This window comes from Vipera berus, assembly GCF_964194415.1.
Source record: "Vipera berus genome assembly, chromosome: 2".
NCBI classification, from domain to species: Eukaryota; Metazoa; Chordata; class Lepidosauria; order Squamata; family Viperidae; genus Vipera; species Vipera berus.
In genome coordinates, this window is record NC_138203.1 from 170,705,671 (window position 1) to 170,727,069 (window position 21,399).

General features: G+C 37.7%; 1 long non-coding RNA gene across 1 annotated transcript; it reads right to left on the reverse strand.

Annotated features, from left to right (window-relative positions):
- Positions 1–11,286: 11,286 nt before the first annotated feature.
- LOC308661854 lies at positions 11,287–20,575 on the reverse strand. Its single transcript, XR_014025028.1, has 3 exons — positions 20,512–20,575; positions 18,094–18,236; positions 11,287–11,345 (listed from the first exon to the last, which is right to left on the reverse strand). It is a non-coding gene; the product is annotated as an uncharacterized lncRNA (long non-coding RNA).
- Positions 20,576–21,399: the final 824 nt, after the last annotated feature.

Below are 21,399 nucleotides of genomic sequence, written 5' to 3' on the forward strand. Positions count from 1 at the left end.
ATGTCTTCTTGGCATCCATTAACTATATCCCACCTTAGCTAATGTTGAAAAGTTGAGAAGAGATCAGTGTGCTTAACAGTAGAATAAGGGACTATGCTGGGTTGAAAGTTATGGTGAGAATTTTTAAAAAAAAAATTATAGAAGAAGGCAATCATTTCCATACTGTTGACATAAAAATAGCATGGACATCTCCATGAAGTTAGAATTTGTGTTTGATTTGAAAGAAGCATCATTTTATTGAAGTCAGAAGTAGCCTTTGGTGATGAAGAGGGGAGAAGCAGCTTTCTTCAGGTTGTCCATGCAAACAAACCCCTATCCATAGATGCTGGTAGAGGAGAAGTTACTGGTTCTAAGGAACAAAAAGTTTGAAACAAGAGTGAAATATGCCTCAGTGACAAATAGGGGGTAAAGATAAATGATCAAACTTGAAGGTAAGCATTCTGAAATTTCAATAAATTTATCATGTTTGTTGTAATACCAGAATGTGAATATGTTCCTAGATGCTCCTATGCAAAGAATGAAGAAATTTGGTAAGTTTGAAGATACTTTTCTGAGCAGAACATAGACCTTAGAGAGTTAAAGCAGTCTAGAACAAACCAATTCTAAAATACAGTAGTCATTCTTGTAGCCTGTCATTTTGAAATCCAGATTTAGAGCAGATTCAGTCTTGTACGGTAACACTTATTCCTCTTCCATAATACTTTTTTTAAATAAATTCTATCTATAATGGCACTTCTGCCTCTATCCTTCAGTATCTCAAATGTTAAAATATTTTTTTTGCCTTATTCTGTATTAGTAGGTCCTATTTAAGTGTTTTTCTTTTTTTAATTGTAATCTTAGTTTCTTTTGGTTCCATCTAATGTCTATCCTTCAAAGTCATTTTTTTAAAAAAGAATTGAAAACATTTTCCCATGGGAAGGATTCTTACAATTAATTTCAAAATCTTATTTCAAATCCTTCTGGATCCTTAGTCCATTTATAGCTTTCCAAAATCAACATTTTTAATCATGCTTTTGATGTTTATTCCAAAAAGAACATCTTTAAATAAATATTTAAATCTGTATTTAAAATTTTTTCACTAAGGATTGAAGAAAACACATCCAGTGCTCTAAAACCTACCATTACAAAAGTTCTTAACAACTAAAAAGTAATTAACAATTTCCAAAAGCGATTAAGAAATGAGACTCTTCAAACTTTTTGTCCATACAAGCTACATTGTGGCTGTGAGCTTAGTTGAACTGTCTCGACTTCCAGCTGCTCACCTCACAAGCCAACTGCAAAATCGTTATTCCTGCAGTTTACTCATGAAAAACAGATGCCCAGAGTACTTGTTGATGATCTTGCAATCTTTCCTTTTTTTCTGGAGAGATTTTTAATGACCAGAAGTCACCATCTGTCTATCAGTATGACTGTAATGTCATCCCCGCTCCTTCAGAGACATCTACTTCACTGTGAATCCTCACTAGAAGTCAAGTTTTGCCCTCTTTTGAAAAAGAGCCATCTGTTTCCATATACTACAGCCTGCCTGGATCAGTTGTTTGGATTTTCTCCTGGAACTGTCTTCATTCCCAAGTTGGAAAAAAGATGTTAAAGTCTTGGCTGAGGTAAAACAGTTGGCTTTCAGCCCTAAATGAGGTTGTCATCTATTATTTGTAGGGCAACCATATCTAGGCAGAGAAAATGTTGGCATTAAAAAGTTCTAATATTCTGAATCACTAACAGTCATCCAGATTTTTGCAGCCCAGATATGGTTACAGTATATATTTAATTTGTCTTCTGACATCCAATTTTGTTGGCTGTGTTGACAGCAAGTAAAAAATGTAAAGGCATGAACTGAGCATAATGTCCTTTTGCGGATACAATAAAGAAGGGGGTTTAAAAGAAGAAGGAAACACCCATAACAAGGTGTTATGAATAAATGAATATTCATTCATCTATGAAATACTTAAGATGAGGAGCAAACCAAAATATTTAATATTTCATATATAATAAGTGCATTTCTAATAAGCCTCTCTTTACTGACCTTCTGCCATCACACAGTTCTTGGACCCAAGCAGCCTCACTGTGTCTAGACCAGAAAACAGAACTATCTAAGGCTATTCATTCAAATCCAGGAATGATTAGTGTCTGAACCTAGGATACAGTTAAGTACTGAGAAACAGTAATTTGTGACACTGGAAATACATTAACCAGCATAAGCTCTTTCCATATTTTCATCCTCTAAGGAAAATGAATATGTTTCCCAGAGCTCAGCTGTTTCTTAGGATAAACAGTTTCAGCTAATCTGGGGAGAAATAGGGACAATGGATACCAAGCCATCACAAAACAACAGCATTGAAATGCAGCTCACCAACCCAGCCATCAATGCTCTCTCCATTGCTTAATATCCAATTACAGGTGGTGGAGAATCAAGCTGCACAGGCTCACTGCCAAATTACTATGCCTTCCCCCTTGGAGTTTAATAGGCATACTTTTCTCTTGAACACAGAGCAAAATACTAGGATTAAACGAGGATCACTGGCCCACCTGCTGCTTCCTGCTATACCTTTCGTCCTGAATTGTAGGAAAATCATTTTTTTTCCTGATGCATTCACAGATAGGGTCTTTGTCCACTGCTTTCTGCACTGGGGCTTTGCTCAGAACTGTCTAGAGCAAGTGTGAAAACCTGGGGGGAGGGCTCCCCTTGTTTTAGACATCAGTTTCCATCTGCTGCAGCCAAGAGGGCAAGTGAGTGTGGGAACATCAATCAATCAATCAATCAATCAATCAATCAATCAATCAATTTTAAAAACCTATAGCCATCAAATTATCTCTCACTCTGGCAATGTAAAATAATTTTTATATAGTAAAAGGTTTATTTTGGTTATTCATAAGTTTGGTTCCTGGTGATCAAAATGTTCCTGTCCAAAAGCGTGTACGTTTTATGTTCAGTTCTGTATTATAATTTGTTTAGGGTTCTGCATAACAGAAATGCAATCTCAATGTGTTTAAAAAAGGAGACATTGAACAAGTTTTGCCCCCTTTTGCCTAGAGCCCTTGGCTTTACACTACCTCATTCTAATTTTATGTTTTAGGCTGGATTTAGATTAGAAGACAATATGGTAACAGTCACTCAGTTTTAGGCTTATGATGAATATACTAGTTTATTCTTATACTATGGTCCTGTGTAAGTTTCAAAGCATGTCTCTCAAGAACAACTTTGTCTCCCAATGAGATGGTGGCAGTGTTGTCTAGTAAAAGCAATTTTAAAAGACACTTTTTATATTACAAGTTATATTTTAGATCTGCATTTTGGGCTGGAAGATTAATAAAATCACACAATCAGGTTTCTACATAAAAGTTGCCAAGTTGATATAGATCAGAGTTCCCCAAAGTGAAAATTGAATGGGACTTTCCATTATTGTTGCTTGTTGTAATTGCTGTTATTCATTGTATTCCTAGATAAAGTACTGTAGTATTTATTAATTAACTTCATATAATAAATGTTTGGGAGCCGATGAACCATCTGAAACTTCCCAAGGTAGTCAGTGAGCTGAAAAGTTTGATGTAGATTGATAATTCCCCATGCATTAAAATTTTATACTTTTACAACTGGGACTGCCGAGCTATTGGAGATATTTTTCAGAAAAAATCCCTTTCTGAATGTGTTAAGTCATCATATCCTATTTTGAATTGCTATCTTGAGTACCTGACAGAATAGAAAACTGGATTAGAAAGGAATCCTAAAGAAATAAGATTAGCTAGATGGATGATAGATGAGGTGTGTGTGTGTGTGTGTGTGTGTGTGAGAGAGAGAGAGAGAGAGAGAGAGAGAGAGAGAGAGAGAGAGAGAGAGAGAGAGAGAGAGAGAGAGAGAGAGAGAGAGAGAGAGAGAGAGAGAGAGAGAGAGAGAGAATCTGGATATCTTTAAGACTATTCTGGAAAAGGGAACCCTTTAAATAGTGGGTATCTGGCAATCCAAAATCCTTTTCCTCCCATAATTTTTTAAAAGAAGCTGAATTCTCTAAAACTGAGCCAAACTTATTGAAATAAGCCTGTCTATAATGAACGAGGTTAATGCATTGCTCTCTGCTTAACTTTGCACTGAGTGCTAATGTTCAGGTCATTCCCATCATACTGCTTCATTTGGGGACAGGAAATGCCATAGAAAACTCAAAAAAGGATCAATAAAGTAATAAGCAAAAAGGTAGGAGGTAAGACAGTAGTTGTCAAAGTGGTGGTAATTATCCCAAGGAGTACTTTGGGCATATCCTGGCAGTAATGGAGCAATTTGTAATTGCTTGTTTGTGAGGCAAGGACCCAGTTTGGATCTGTTGCTGCCAAGACATCTGTATAACACAGGAGTCTGATTTTTTTTATTTTTTGCTTTATTTGTTTGTTTGTTTTTGGTGGTGTAATAACATTATTCAAAATTGGGCTAAGAATAACTTAGGTAATAGGGAAAAAAGGAAATTAACACAATGCTAATGATTATTTTTTAAAAAGTGGTGACCTTTAATGGATCTATGTTGACTGTTTCGAGTCTTATCAAATCCTAACCTTCACTAAATTTCAAGTCACAAAGAGCTATAATTAAATGTCTATTCAGGAGAAAAATTATTTCTTCTTGGAAGAAAGAAAGATTCTCAATAATTTGGTTGTTTAGATTAAAAGCCTCCCTTCTCTATGGCAGACACATGATGATAAAATAAGGGAAGTTGCATTGCACATGGCTTCTAAGAAAATGTCCATCCCAGGTCATTTCCTCAGGATTGTTTCCAATCAATGCCAACCCCTCACTGTGGATAACAACATCAAAATGATTTATGGACGGTTCTTCAACAACTGTTTTGCCCTTAACGTGGTGAGCTGTATCTCTTTATATTTTGCCCCATCAAAACTTCTTTTCAATGAAGTTTAGATCTTGATTAATCAGAAAATGAGCTATCCAAGGAACTTTCTGCTCTTCCTGCACAGATTGTTCTCTTGTTTGTCCAGATAATCAATTCCAGCAAAAGTATTTGTAAAAGGACTGAGAAATAGACAAGGGGTGGTGGTGGTGGTGAGTTTTGACAAAAAGAAAATAAAGTGTTATAGTTTCTTTATATACCTATATCTGTAGAATGCCCATCCTTGTAATGAAACAATTATTCACCTTGTTATGTACTGGGCTCTTGTGATACACCACGTGGGTTGCTGGAGCAGCTAACAGCTGTCCAGCAACCCAGACTACCAGTCTCCTGTGCTGCAATTGGCTATCCCCAGGCAGCAATGGTTGATTCAAACCTATTGGCTGCCACCTAGGGGCTAGACTATATATTGCGGCTGGTTGCAGCCTTTGCCTCAGTGCAGTTCCAGCAAATAATAAACAATGAGTTATCCTGTACTCGTCATCATTCCTGCACCAAAGAACCTGCTATTTAACACACCACATCAATGCATTCTATTTCATATTCCATAAAGAAAGGTTGCTATCAAGCATACAAGGAGGTTGCATTCAGGAAGATCAACATAGTGTTCGGGAACATAAATATAATTGCCAGGCTTGCAAATGGATGAACTCTTGCTTCTACCTTTGATCTTAATTCCATTTGTTCATGATGGATGGAGAGAACTAAATTAGCTCTAAGTGGTAATGACTGCAGGAGAAATAGAAATCTCACAGAGAATGGCTATAATTCCAGCACTGTTATAGCAACCCAAGTAAACTATTGTAAACTTTTTTCATGTTGTTAATTAAAAAAACAGGCCACGAACAGACATATCAATTGATACGGAGAAAGCCAGAAAGGACTTCTTTGGAGAAGGCAAACTATTTAGATCAGGTGTGTCAAACTGCCGGCCCATGGGCTGGTTGCATCATATGGAGGCCATGCCCACAATGCAAAAAAAAAGTCACAATACGTTGCGACGTGTCACGTGACATGGCAAGTTTGACACCCATGATTTAGATGTTCTCCTGCTTGCAGGTGATGATTTAATACAAATACATGAACTCTGCTTTGTGTCTCTCCTAAATAATTAGAAAGGCATCTGATGAAACCTTGAACAGTGAGAAATATAATAGCATCATAGGTTATTTGGAAGCATTCTTTCTTTTAAGTGTCCAGACCTAAATAACAGTAGGCCAGCTTGCAGTGAAATTTGTTCCATTTAGACTGCAAACTATCATTGGCCTCCTGTGACAAAGAAAGCAGCAGAATATCCTGCCAATTATTTCCCAGTGACATGAGACACAGTACCACATCTTTGAGTTATATTCAGTATAATGAGTAGTACTAACTTGTTAGTGCTTGGCTTGTACTAAGCTCTTTGCAGGACACATTCCCTGTGCTCGAGTTTGGACATCATCAGTCAAGGCTGAGATGATCTGGGCTGTGTGCAAAGCCAATATATGATAGTTTTTAGAATATCAGACCAGACTAGGGAAAGATTGAGTTCAGTTCATCCATATTATTCCTTTGGTGATTTTAGGGCCATTAATCTCAGGGTTGTTGTGAAAATGGGTGGGTGAGAATTATCTTTACCGCCTTGAACTTTTTGGAAGTAAACCTGGAGATACAAATATAACTTAGCACAGTGAATGTAAACATAGTAGTCTTCTGTTTAAAAGAACAATCCTGTGATTAATCAGAATAACAGGTGTCAACAGCCTTCCTAAATGGAAATTATTTTCTTAGCAAGAATTTGCTAGTTCTGGGTCTTCATCCTGTGTTATAATGCTGCTGTTGCTTTTGTTGCTATTATTAATATTTATGAGTGTTAGATTTGTTTGATTTTGAATCACTTTGACTTTTTGAAAAACAGTTAGAAATATTGTACATTAAAAAAAAGAAAAGAAACAAACCGATTAAGTATTTTGATGGTCCAGTTACTTCTCACTAGAATCCTTTTGCTTTGACTAAACAAATTATATATATGTGTGTGTGTGTGTGTGTGTGTGTGTGTTTTCTGAGGTTTTTGTTTTCTGAGGTTTTCGCGGGTGTTTGTATGTGGATCTTTGGTCATTCGGGTTTTTTCCCACGAAGAATTGAAGGTGTAGGAGCAACGTTTCGACGGAATCCCATCCGTCATCCTCAGGTTGGTGGCTTCAGCTTCCTTCTTCTGGGAGAAGCATATATATATATATGTTTTCTGAGGTTTTCGCCTCAGACTTCATTTTTAAAACAATAACATGAGGCTTATTTGGTTAGTGTTGCTGAGAATTCAAATCATGAGGGGGGTGTTGCAGTAAACAAACATGGATTCATCCATTGTCTTTTTCATAATAAATAACCAATGTGGCAGCTGTTGGTATAAAAAAACAACAACCAGGGTATTGGATAGATTTGGAATCCACCCTTGAAAGGGCACCCCTGGCAGACTATATAGGTAATTTTCTCAATGTCTCTTCATTCAACTGTTAGCTGCCCATCTGTCCACACCGAATAGTGGCATCTTTTCCAGGTAGGTTTGGTCAGTCAATATTGATTCCAAGTTATCCTTGGTGGCTCCTAGCTGTGAAATTCCACATGTACAGAATGCGACAGCTTTTGTTGTCTATATAACAAGGCAATAAAAAGTTACAAAAATGAGCATAAAGGCTGTGCAGGGGCCTGAAATTAAGGAGAAACTTCCGAACAGCGAGAACAATCAACCAGTGGAACAGCTTGCCTTCAGAAGTTGTGAGTGCTTCACTGGAGGTTTTAAAGAAAAGACTGGACAGCCACCTACCTGAAACGGTATAGAGTCTTTTGCTTGAGCAGGGGGTTGGACTAGAAGACCTCCAAGGTCCCTTCCAGCTCTATTCTGACTGATTGATAGCCTGTCCGAATGACAGAAGTTTGTACTGGGCCTGAGGATGGTCCGTAAGAAGTTAACTAAAAAACAGATATAAATAACAAAAACCTATCTAGAGGGTGGTGTGGAGAAAGTACTTTGCAATGTGAAAATAGATTTTAAAAATTACCTGTTTATTTTTATGTAAAGTGGTTAAATTTGAAATGTTTTCCACACACTTAGGAAGTGCCCTTTGCTATGGGTAGAAAGGCTTGGAACAGATTAAGCATTTGATTACGCTATATTCTTATGAGATCGTTTATATCTCAAGTTTTATTTTATAGAGAAAGTCGAAGTGAAAATTCTACAGTTGCTTACTGTGCTTTCCAATGTATTGATACAACATCTATGTTTTATTCACCTTTTTTCCTTTTTAAAAAATTCTTTTCAGAGGTGTTTGTAGCTAATTATTAGGTGCTTTATTTGACTGCTAAATTATTTTTTGCTGTAAGCATTCTTGATGACTTACTGCATACTTTTAAAGTATTTCATTCTTCTTCAGAAACTATTTTGTATTACTAATTTAAGATTTAAAATTGGTCATGTAGTATGAAATGGAACTTTTTTAGTAGAAAGGCAATTATTAGATTATCACCGCCTTACCAAAAAGAACAGAATAAATTGTAAAACTAATCTGTGAATCTTCATATTACTGGTACATTTAGCAATATACTTATTTTCTACCATCAGTAAAAATCAGTTTGCAAGATTATCTTAGGCCAATTGCATATATGGGTATAATATGGATATTATAATCATATTATTATGTTTATTATGTATAGCATGCCTTTACATACTAGGAATGCCATAGAGAAGGATAACCCAAATTTCCTGAAAGATCTGTGAATTCATACTAATTTTACAACATCCATTCCTAACCTGGTGCTTTCAAGGTGTACTGGAATACAATTCTCATAATCCTGAATGAAATCAGTAACATTTTTACATCAAGATCTGGAATTACATTAAAGCCTGTTCTCCTGGCAAAAAGAAATGAAGGGAGCAAGAAACAACATGACTTATCTTTTCCTGTTGCTAGGTAGGGTATATCTTTCCTTATTTTGAGAATAATAGGTGTTTGATTTCTTGTCCATTTATATAACTTATAGGAATGTGCAAAATTTAACTTTGGAATTGTCAATAAAAATGATCTCATTTGGACCTAGAGAATACATGCAAGTAAAAGGAAATGTGGAGGAGATTCTAAAGAAACCTCAAAGTTGTACATACAATTACTTGTGGTTTGAAGAATTGGAATCAGCATTTATTCTTTCTCTTGATGAAGAATTAATGAGGTCACGGGGGAAAAAAGAATATCTCTGATGGGAATGAAACCCCTACTGGATCCTAAACATAGTTCATTTGATGTCACAGATGGTTCTGATAATCAAGGTAGAGAGAAAGAGCTCACATGCCTTACCCTCCTTTATAGCAGTTGACCAGAATGTATGTTTATTACTGCCTTTTTAATTTATAATTAATTCAAGGTGGCAGTCATACTTAATTCTCCTCCCTCCTCCCTATTTTCCCCACAGATACAATACTGTGTGGTAGATTGGGCTGAGAGAGAGTGACTGGCCCAAAGTTATCTAGATCAGCAGTTCCCAACCTTTTGGCACCAGGGATCAGTTTCATAGAAGACCATTTTTCCATGGACCGGGGTGGTGGTGGAATGATTTCGGTTTCACTCACTTGCCCCTTGTTCATCTCCAGCTGTGCGGCCATGGTTCCTAAAAGGCCCTGGACTGGGACCGGTCTGTAGCCTGGGGGTTGAGGACCCCTGACCTAGATGACTGTCATGCCTCAGGTAGGAATAGAATTCACAGTATCTTGGTTTCTAGCCTGATGCATTAACCACTAGACCAGGGGTAGGCAACCTCGGCTCTTTTATGACTCATGGACTTCAACTCCCAGAATTCCTGAGCCAGTCAAGCTAGCTCAGGAATTCTGGGAGTTGAAGTCCATGAGTCATAAAAGAGCCGAGGTGGCCTACCCCTGCACTAGACCAAACTGGCTCTTGAATTTTATTTAGGTATTAAGATGACCATCCTCCTCCACCATACTTGGTTTAGAGATGGGATTTAATGAGAACTAAACATGAAAGTCTTTCTCAGTTTCAACACGACTGTTGGTATTGGTTTGAATTGCAGTATACTGTATGGACCTTTGATCTAAAATGGACACTTTGTGCTTTGCTTATAGCAGCCTCAGTTCAGATAACCTGGCAAGATTCCCCTGCCTCTTTGGAAGAAAAACTATTTAAATCACTATTTGGTACAAATGCTGTATATCAGATCCACAGAAATGGAAATGGGCCCCTTCTAGTGAATATCACAGTGGTGGTGTCCAATGTGCTAAATGTGGTATGTTATCGTAAAATTTAAATGTTTGTAAATTGTCATTAACTAAGCAATCTGCTCCAAAAGAAATAGGGGCAAGATTACTATAGGTTTAAATTGCTCCTAGTTCCAATGGGGAATTAAAGAGTGTTTTGTCTGCGTCTCTCCCTCTCCCTTCCTCCCTCCCCCCCCTGTATATCTGTCTCTCTGTGTGTCTCTCTGTGTGTGTCTGTATCTCTCATTCTCAAACTTTCTCTCTCTGACAGCTAAAGCATTATGAGAGACTACCAGCTCATTGATTTCCTAAATCTCATCCATGTAATACTTTTATTGATCTCTGAGATTATTAGCCCAATTAACTTGGTGATGTCAATATTATAACTTGCAAAGAGCATAAATATATCATCAATGGAAGGCTTTACTGCCTTCAAGCTGGCTGGTAGGTATTGAGTTTGCACTTTGTTCCCAGTTCCCTGGAGTTTCTCTGCTCCCTCAACTGTGAAGTCAAATAAGCCCTTCATCCCACTCTACAAAGAGATAGGTTAATGCCATGTCCCTTCCTGCATTCCTTACATTTTGCAATATTAGTTTCATAGTGAGATATGACCTGTGAGAATTGGTGGCAAGGAATATGTTTGGAAGAAATATAAATGAACAACTTGAACACATGTATTAGCTGCAGAAGTGCAGCTGAGGTTCCCCAAAACCTAATAATGCCAGTAATTTCACAGATTTCAAAGGAAAATGGCTTTTCTTGCTTTGAGCAGTTGCTGAGGGAAGGAAGCAGCCACACAGGCAATGAACTCTGGTTCACACACATTGTGAATAAATAAGACCTTCTGCTGGCTGAATAAAAACCATGTCTGAACAACCCAATACCTTGGCCAATATTTTTTTTAAAAAAAATAGCTTTTTTTTCTTTTTGGAACCATAGTCTTTGAAAATTATTCCATTCCATTCTGTTTCATTCCATTCAATTCCATTTTGAATTTTATTATGGATTTTCCAAAAGAAAATGCAATGTGTTTGTATAAACAAATGGAAGTAAAATGACCATGGATTATTCTTCCAATAGGACATCTTGAAATACACCATCACATCTGTTCTGGTTGTGAATCAGGTAAAGCTTATTTCTTTGTAATCAAGGCATCATCATCATTGTCGTCATCATCGTCATTGTAGTAATAGTAGTAGTAATACAAGGAAGGTCTAAAGCAGAGTGTGCAGCATGAAAATCCAAAATTTGTTTAAAAACCATAAAATGTTGTTGTGAAATTGTTAATTTTAATATGACAGAAAGGAAAAATTACACCATGCATGATAAACTATATTCATGTCAATTTCATTTAGATTACACCCACTCCTCATTTAGCAACTGTTCCATCCTCACAATTAGTTCATTAAGTGAAATGGTCACTATGTGAACCCATGACTGAGAGGGGAGAGAGTCACTGTGAAGATCCCTGGTTGCTGCTGTCTCATTCAGATACAGTTTTCTAGTACAGTTATGCCGGTGTTGCTTTTACTACAGCATGCATTGTTGTCAAACACACAAAATTTGATCATAAGTGCACACATTGGTTGCCCAATCTATTTTTCATTATCGTTGTATTTGCAAATGGTTGCTAATCAAGATAGTTTCTAAATGAGGAGTGGATGCAAAGTGAAACAGTTTTTTGTCCTGACTCCACCCACTTCTTTATTTTGGAATCAGTCACTTTTGTGTCCAGTCCTTGGCACAGTGCTCACAAGCCACAGGCAACCGTGAACTTGAAAATGTTGTACAAGTGTGCTTTGAACAAAAGATAATCCTACTTCTCTTTTCTTGCATCGTGGTAAATGTGCAAATCACTAATTGCAATGGAATGTAAGATATAATCAAAAGAGTAAATGAAGATGTACAAACCGTTTGGGATAAATTTTATATGTATCTAATAATAAGTACCAAGAGCACATTTTCTTGCAGTGTACAGTTTTTAGCCCAAAATTACTTCACATTATTCAGAAAAATGCATAATTTGAAAAGTAACTACATTCTAATTTATGTAGTCTGGACAGTGTAGCCTGGAAAATGTGAATTAAATGTTTGGGTTTTTAAATTATTTATTTATTTTTGGTGCACTCCATGCATTTTTTTCCAGCATCCATTTCTAGGTGAATTCATTCCTATCTAACCATCAGATAGTCAACTTTCTTAAAAATCTCATCTTCAAACAGCTTGTGTAGATAACCCTTATTGTCATTTGTTACTGTGGGCACAATGGCACACATTAAAAATGAAATTTAGTTGCTTGCTCTCAAAGTGTACACATACATAACACACATTTAAACATACTATATACAACATATATATAGACCTACACCTTTACATATAAGTAACATATACATATTAATCACTGTCCATCTTGAATATATAATGGAATAAGGAAGCTTTAGAGTTCACAAGGTTAATACTGTACAAGGTTAATACTGTATTAAAAATGCTGGCGACTTTCCTTCAGAGTATATTGAAAACAATTTGGTTCAATAATAATTTATTTTCCCCTGGGGTATTCTAGGAGCTGTATTTTGGGCAGAGAAAATGGGCAGAAAACTCATTACAGAAAACTCTTAGGTCCACAAATCACTAGCCTTGGGAAATGGGAGAAGTAACCATGGCAACTGAGCTTGCCTAAGATTCTTAGGCAATATCTATCATGCATTTAGACTTCTGCTCAACTTTTTCTTCTCTTAACACTAACTTCATCCTAACACCCTTGAAAAGATTGTCCATGACTGTTTATCCATCATACATACTAAAATATGAATAGAGAGCGCTCATTGCCCATGCAAACTGATCCCCATTTGTACCTTCAACCTTAATCCTAATTATGGGCCTAACTTCAACATAATGGCTACAAAGTGATTTTCCTAATGTCTGCAGGGTGGCCAAGCTGGAAAAGGGTGGCTTAAATTTTAACATCATCAATGCTGGGAATGGGAAATGTGAGAATGAAGACTAACATTTTCTCTTAATCAATCTTTCAGTCATGGTATAATGAAAGGCTGGCTTGGGATGAGCAGGAATTCCCCTTCAGCACCATCACTGTCCCTTGGAATTCAGTCTGGACTCCATCCTATACAGTTCAAGAAGCGTAAGTAGCATTAAAATAACAGTGTCCATAATAAGACACTGTTATGTATTGAGATAAGTTGCTTGTAAACTGTGTGCAACGGTTAACAGCCGTTACAGTTAAACTCCAGACAGCTTGTCTCCAGAGTCGTTACTTTGCATTTTACCATTTAATCTCATTGGCTACCGACTAGCGGCAGACTGGATAAATAGAAGCTAAGCAGCAGTTGGAGCTGCTTCTGTTGTTACTGAATAAACGTGTTGCTGTTTCACCATTCTGCCTCGTCAATGTCTCACTGAACCGAGAACATAACAGACACATTGGAATAATATACCATAGTAGGATGACTTAGACAAGAGACACATCTATTTCAACACTCAACCTGTAAAAGAGCCAGCTGATGATACTGCAGCTAATAGTAAGCATTTGATCACAAGAACCATGTGTCTAATGTTTTAGTAAAGTTGACCTCATCCAATCCAATCTCACCTTTATATTTGGATAGGATATTATACATCGTCACTTTCTCTCTTAACTTTTGAATGCATATTTACAAGAATCACTGAGAGACAAAATAAATAAACTAAGTGTAGGGAAGAAAGGACTTTAGAGTGTAATGAGCACGATCATTTTTATTATACTTTATTAAAACTGAATGTTGGATTTAGTTGGGACTAAATCTAGCTCACATTTGAATCTGCCAGTAGCCTCCATTGCATGAAACTCCATATATGGCTCATAAAGGAAACCACAACTATAGGGGCACAATCTGGCACATGTTTCCTGAAGACTAAAATCAGGAATCTATTCAATATTACCACTCAGCTGTCATTTGCAATAAAGGATGGTGCTTCCTACTGTATATAGGTCTCTTTCAGGATTAAAATGTATTAAGAAGATTTTGAACAGCCCTGTGGGATGCCTCTGGATCAGAAGGGTACTCTATATCAATTCCTACTAACACAGCTTCCCCCTTTTCAAAATAACAGTGGATTATGCAAGATTTAAATAACTTGTAATTCTTTGTAACTGTTCTTGGCAGAGAAATACATAGCATGGACAGAACAGCCTATGACCAAATTACCTTAGAGCTTATTCCAGTACCAATATACACTCCTTTCAGTTACATAGAATCTTCGGACACATTCATGGGGTATAATTTTCTGGGAAGCAACACAGAGGTAGAGGTAGTCCTCAGATTATGACCAATTGTTCAGAGACTATTCAGATTTATAACAGTGCTGAATAAGGGGGACTTATGATGGCTCCTCAGAATTCTGGACATTGTAGTGTCCCTGCAGTCATCTGCTTGAGATTTCTGATGTTTCCTGCCAGGTTCCCACAAGCAATGGGGAAGCTGGTAGGAAGTCAGAAGTCATGATCATTTGAGTTCTTTGTTCAATGACCCATGTGGTCCTTGTTTAATAATCATATCTAAGTGGCACAGTCACACGATGCTGCAATTTATGACCTCTTTGCTTAACAGAGTTTCTGGTCCCAACTGCTGTTGTAACCTGAGGATTATCTGTAGATTGCCATTGGTTTATTTCATTATATTTTTTTCAACTGCCCAATTTGGCTTAACCCTAGGATTTCCCGATGATCTCAGTATTAGAATCAGCCAGAACGGGCAAAGTACAAATGAACTTCATTTTATTTATTTATATCCTGTCATAATCATTTTTATAAATCACTCAAGGCAATGAACACACAAAATAATCCTTCCTTTTCCTATTTTCCCCACAGCAACAATCCTGTGAAGTTGGTTGGACTAAGAGAGAATGATTGGCCCAAAGCCAGAGAGTTTTCACGGCTAAAGCAGGATTAATAATAATAATAATAATAATAATAATAATAATAATAATAATAATAATAATAATAATAAGTTGGAAGGGACCTTGGAGGTCATCTAGTCCAACCCCCTGCTAAGGCAGGAAACCCTATACCATTTCAGACAAATGGCTGTCCAGTCTCTTCTTAAAAACTTCCAGTGTTGGAGCATTCACCACTTCTGGAGGCAGGTTGTTCCACTGGTTAATTGTTCTAACTGTCAGGAAGTTTCTCCTTAGTTCTAGGTTGCTTCTCTCCTTGACTGGTTTCCATCCGTTGCTTCTTGTCCTGCCTTCAGGTGCTTTGGAGAATAGCTTGACTCCCTCTTCTCTGTGGTAGCCCCCGAGATATTGGAACACTGCTATCATGTCACCCCTCACCCTTCTCTTCATTCAACTACACATACCCAATTCCAGCAACCGTTCCCTATATGTTTTAGCCTCCAGTCCGGACTCCAGATTAGAACTCCTGGTCTCCAGATTTCTACTCTGGTACCCTAACCACTAGACCAAACTGGTTTCTATAAGTCACATAATCCCAACCTTTCTATAATAAACAATGGAAGTTTGAGAATTTTAATGAGAAAATAAGTGCACGTTTTCTCATTTGAAAGTGAAAAAATGTTTCTTAACATTTTAGAGGACCACAAAATTGTGAAAAGGAACATTAGCTTTTGCTCCTGTCATGTTTCTTTAAAGGTTTGATGTAACATGGAGAGTAGAATCCCCTAATGTGGTTCTTCACAGTGATGGGAAAACAGAATTTCAACTTGCTCTTCGCATTGACAGCAACTGCAACTTTGACCTCTTCTATTACCCATTAGATAGCAGCCAATGCTTTTTGAGCTTTTTCTCACTGAACAGCAAAGGTAGGCAAAAGTCCTCATACATAAATAACAGAAGGAAATTGGTTGGCATGCACTGTACAGAATTCCATTCAAACCTCAAGTCAAATGGTTTATTCTTAAATTAATTTTGGATATATTTAGCAAAGTCCTTTACAGACTGCATGTTTTATTCCTGCTGGCACTGCACATTAAAGCTTTTAGGGATGATTGTTGTTGATTTAGGTGAATGTGATATGGCTGGTTGTGAAGGCACAATGTACCCCTATGGATAACATTGATAGGATTATTCATGATATGACCTGCTTAATATTGCCAATTGCCACTGAGTATAAAAACAGGGGATGATAAACATTCCTTTGCACAGTTTCCACATTAAAGCATATAATTTTAATAAGCAATATTAAAGTAATATTTATTTATGCAAAAATCTGAATATATAAGCCAGTGAATGAAAACCATCTGACATTGTCCACTTAGCCACACTGTCAACATCATTACATGGAGATGCTGTACAAAATGTCCAGTTCACCTTATCTGTTTATGCACAATCTCCACTGACAGGATATTGAGCACAAGGTTTATACAGGTAGTCCTTGACTTACAACAGTTTGTTTAGCAATTGTTTGAAGTTACAACAGCACTGAAAAAAGTGACTTATGACCGTTTTTCACAATTATGACCATTTCAGCACCCCTAGGGTCACATGATCAAAATTCAGCTGCTTGTCAACCGATTCATATTTATGACAGCTGCAGTGTCCCAGGGTCATGCGATCCCGTTTTGTGACTTTCTGACAAACAAAGTCAATGGGGAAGCCAGATTCGCTTAACAACTGTGTAACTAATTTAACAACTGGAGCGATTCACTTAACAAATGCGGCAAGAAAATTTGCAAAATGGGCCAAAATGCATTTAACAAATTTCTCACTTAGCAACATAAATTCTGGGCTCAGTTGTGGTCGTAAGTTGAGGACTACCTGTATTCAGGCAAGAAGATAGCTAGAAAGAGTTGAATCGTTCTACCTATAATATTTGGAACTTACTCAGCTCATCTATATATCTGTTCTTAATGAAAGGAAGAAAAAACAGACAGAAAAAGGTATCAGAAAAAACTTTTAGGGAAGAAGTTGGCACCAGCATAGCTGGCTGAGGAATTCTGGGAGCTGAAGTCCACAAGTCTTAAAGTTGTCAATGTTGCAGACTGTTGACTTAGTAGATACTATATCAGCTTTTTACTTACAATGAATAAGATTGTGATTTCTTCAAATTCTTTTAAATTATTCTTTCAAGTCAGTGAGCTGGAATTCAGCACCTCCATTGCAAATGAAATTCTGAATTTAAACCGTGAATATCTCATCACAAATGTGAACATTACAAGCCGAAGAAATATGGCAAAGCCTTATTTTGTGGTCATGGTAAGAATAATCACTTGCATTGTAATTTTTTAAAAGTACCTTGGTGGCATCTCAGTTAGGATCTCTTTCTTCTAGCTGATTGGACTGATGATGCGTATAGGGGTTCTATTTGCCTTTGAAATGGATAATAACAATGGGAATATTTCTTGGGAGTCTCCCTCCCTCCCACCCTCATAAAAATAGAAACACTATAGTTGGGTGGGTACATTTCATACAAAACCATAATCCATGATTTACAACCATAGTGGCTGAATTCGCATGCTGTGTTTAACCAAAGCAAACAAAGCACATTTAGGCTTAGCACTGTGCTTTATCAATGCCCCACAAATGAACTTTTGGTGTAACTTGAATTATTTCTTCCTTTTACCCTGACGTCTGGCTTCTTTTTCAGATAAATCTAAAAAATACAGGAATACGAGTCTTCCTTTCCTCAATATTGCCAAGCCTTGCAGTTGAGATAGCGGATCTCTGTGGCTTCTTCATCCGTCTCCAAGACAGACTGTCATACATGATCACTTTGCTTCTGGCATATCTAGTCTTCTATTCTTCTTTCATTGGTTCCCTACCAGAATCATCTTCCTGTAATCCTCTGCTCAGTAAGTTGTATGAGCAGAAAAGATTGTCAAGTAACAAGCCAAAACCATCCACCCAAATATGTCAAACAGAAAGTTTTGTCCACTTTGTCTAGTTAGATTAAAATGACATCCAGACAATATATTCATCTAAAGATAAGATTAATGATAACAGCAATACCTTTTTAGGGAAGGTGATAAAAAGGTGGTTGCTTGGCAGCTTCAGGAGGGCCTGGATGAAATGGATTATCTGGATCCCTTTCAGTCAGGATTCAGGCCCGGTTATGGGATGGAAACAGCATTGGTCGCGCTTGTTGAAGATTTCTGGCAAGAGCAGAATGCAAGAAGTGCAATCATCCTTTCTCTCCTTGACCTCTCAGCAGCCTTCGATACTGTTCACCATGATATCCTTTTGGCCCACTATGGGGTCTGGGGCTGGCCTTCACAGCCTGCACTGGGGTGGCTCTTTTATCCAAGGCTGGTCCCAATCAGTGTTAATAGGGATTGGGAGACCCAGCCCAAGACCGTTTTTCTGTGGTGTGCCACAGGGCTTGGTATTCTCTCCACTCCTTTTTAACATCTACATGAAGCTGCTGGGTGACATCATCTATCCCCGTGGGTTGAGGTATCATCAGTACACAGATGATATTCAACGTTTGTCTCCATCCCTGGTGAGCCAAGTGTTGCTGTCGTTTGCCCTCTCACGGTACTTGGAGGCTGTGGGAGCCTGGATTGGGGTGAACCCTTGGAAGACTAAATGGCTGTGGGTGCATGGAGTGTCAAGATCCAGGATTTTGACATCTTCAGTTCTGGAAGGGATGTCACTACCCCAGACAAACGCGGTATGCAACTTGGGGGAAACTCTTGCTTGAAGAGCAGGTGGGAGTCTCAGCTAGAAGAGCTTTTGCACAACTTTGGGTTGTGTGACACTTATAGCCTTTCCTGTATCAGGAGTTTCAGGAGTGATTCAAGTCCTGGTCATCTCCTGCTTGGACTACTGCAATGTGCTCTCCATGGGGCTGCCCTTCAGAAGCTTCAATTGGTGCAGAATGTGGCAGCACGGGACCCCTAGAATGGCTCATGTTATATCACTGTTCTGCGAGCTGCACTGGCTGCCAGTTTGCTTCTAGGTGCAAGTCAAGTTATTGATTATTATCTATAAAGCCCTGCATGGCAAGGGTCAAGGTTATTTGAGGAACCATCTTGCCCCTATGGGACAGGCCTGCCCCACCCAGCCCCATGCTGCGGATACTGTCAGTCAAAGAATCCCAACTGGTGGGGTCCAAGAGAAGAGCTTTCTCTGCTGTGGTCCTGGCCCTTTGGAACATCTTGCCCTCTGAAGTGAAATTGTCTCCCACCCTCCTGACCTTCCGCAAGAGCCTGAAGACCTCACTCGGCCAATTGGATTGGTGCCTCAATGGGGAAGTATCACACTGGAGGTGGTTGATCGACTAATACCATTCCCACCTTCGCCCGCAGTACATTCTGCTCCTTTCCTCACCATTCTTTAATTTTACTTATAATTTGTATTTTACTATGATTTTACACATTTGTATACAGATATTCATGGTTTTATTTTGATGTTGTAAGCTGCCCAGAGTCACCTTGCAGTGAGATGAATGGCAAACAAATTTCATAAATAAATAACTCTTACTGTTCACCACACTTAACTGTAGTGTAGATCTCAAGGAACCCTTAACTGAACCCTAACATTCATCCTAATCTGAATTTATATATTGGTACTAACCTAATTTCAGCACACACTTCTCACAGTAACATAAAGCAAAGGCCGAGAGGACCCATCGGTAATGCCTTTAACTTCTTCCTTCTTCCAATAATGTCTTAGGTTATTACTACACTGGCCTTCTCATATTAGTATTCCTTAGCACAACTGAAACTATCTTGGTGCAGAAGCTGGTCACTGGTCATGCAAATCTTTGTTTGAATTATGGATTTAAAGCAAAAAAGAAGGCACCTTCTACAGCATCAAATTACCAATTAGAAGATACAAAGGATCCTAAGACAAAAGGCAAGTTACAAGGGGAAAAAACTGTAACATTTCATAAAAAAGGTGATGAGGAAGCTTCAGCATAATGACATAAATCTTGGCTGTAATGAAAACCCGTGGGAGATTAGTCTACCATCAAAAGACTTTTTAAAACCTGAAAGTTACCAAGTGTTTTTAGGCTATTTTAATTATTTAAACTAAGAATAATTATTTTAATATTTGGTGCTTTAAAATTGAGCCATGAAGCTGTAGTTGGAATAATAGGGCAGCAATAGATAGTCCATTCCTTTCCCTCAGACTTCGCTATGATGATACAAGGCAGGGTGCACCAATAAATGTAAAGATAGTAACTATCAGGGCTTTTTTCTCATAGAACACTCAGAACGGAGTTCCGGCACCATTTTTTGGATGGAACCTTGTAGGGTAGGCAAAGCGGGTTGTATGACATGTGTGGGTTCCGGCACCTTTTTCTTTTACAAAAAAAGCACTGGTAACTCTAGCAGCTTATTCCCAGCCAGAATACTGTATTCTTTAAACTTCAAAATAAGTGGGAGAGTCACCCTAAGAAACAGCAAACAAAAGAAATCTCACCAAGTGGATAACTCCTAGACCAAGAATTTTGCAAAACCAACTCTTCTTTTATTTTTGTTCATTGGACCCAAATGTCTTAGCTTTCAGATCTAAATATTAGAAATGACATACAATGCAATGAAATATATGCAACATGTGTTTTAATCCTGTTCATCAAGGAGCAGTGGAATATTCTCTCATGATAGTTCAAAATACTTCAAGTAAGTTTTGACTGGATTTCAAATTCTGCTTCTTCTATTTTGACTTGGCCAACCACAAATTCACCTGGTACCTTTTTCTCTTTTGACCAACAGGCTGTGGAACCGATGAAGAGTCACCACAACTCAAACCTGTTTCTAGCACTTTGGACAGCCTCTTCTGCTTCATCTTCTTAGGCCTGGTTCTTCTGTTTCATCTCCTGTTAGCAGGACTCTGGTACCTATCGAAATGTGCACCCAAGAGGCCTCTTGGAGAAAGTTATCTAGATGGAATCAAGTGGGACCATGGAGAATAACATGCCCTTTATGCTAAATATCCAGCTGAAATGTTATATATCTACATGTACACAATTTGCTTGTTTTACATAAAAATAGCTTTTACTTTCCAATAGCTCACATCTGGTATACTTTACAAGTTACTGCTAATTATTTAAACCAATTTAATAGATATCTAGTACGCCAGTAATACTAGTAATATCTCCAAAGCACTTTTGCTGCATCAAATCATCTTCAATCTAGTTTTCAAGTTAAAGCTAGATTGCTTTATGAACTAGTTACATTGTTCTATTTTGATGTGATGAGGCCATTCTTCTCTACCAGCGTGGAACTGGTGTCCTGGTCATGTCTGTTTAAGAGCAAATGTTTCTCATATTTTTCTCTCACCAATATGTTAAATAATTTCTCTTCCCTC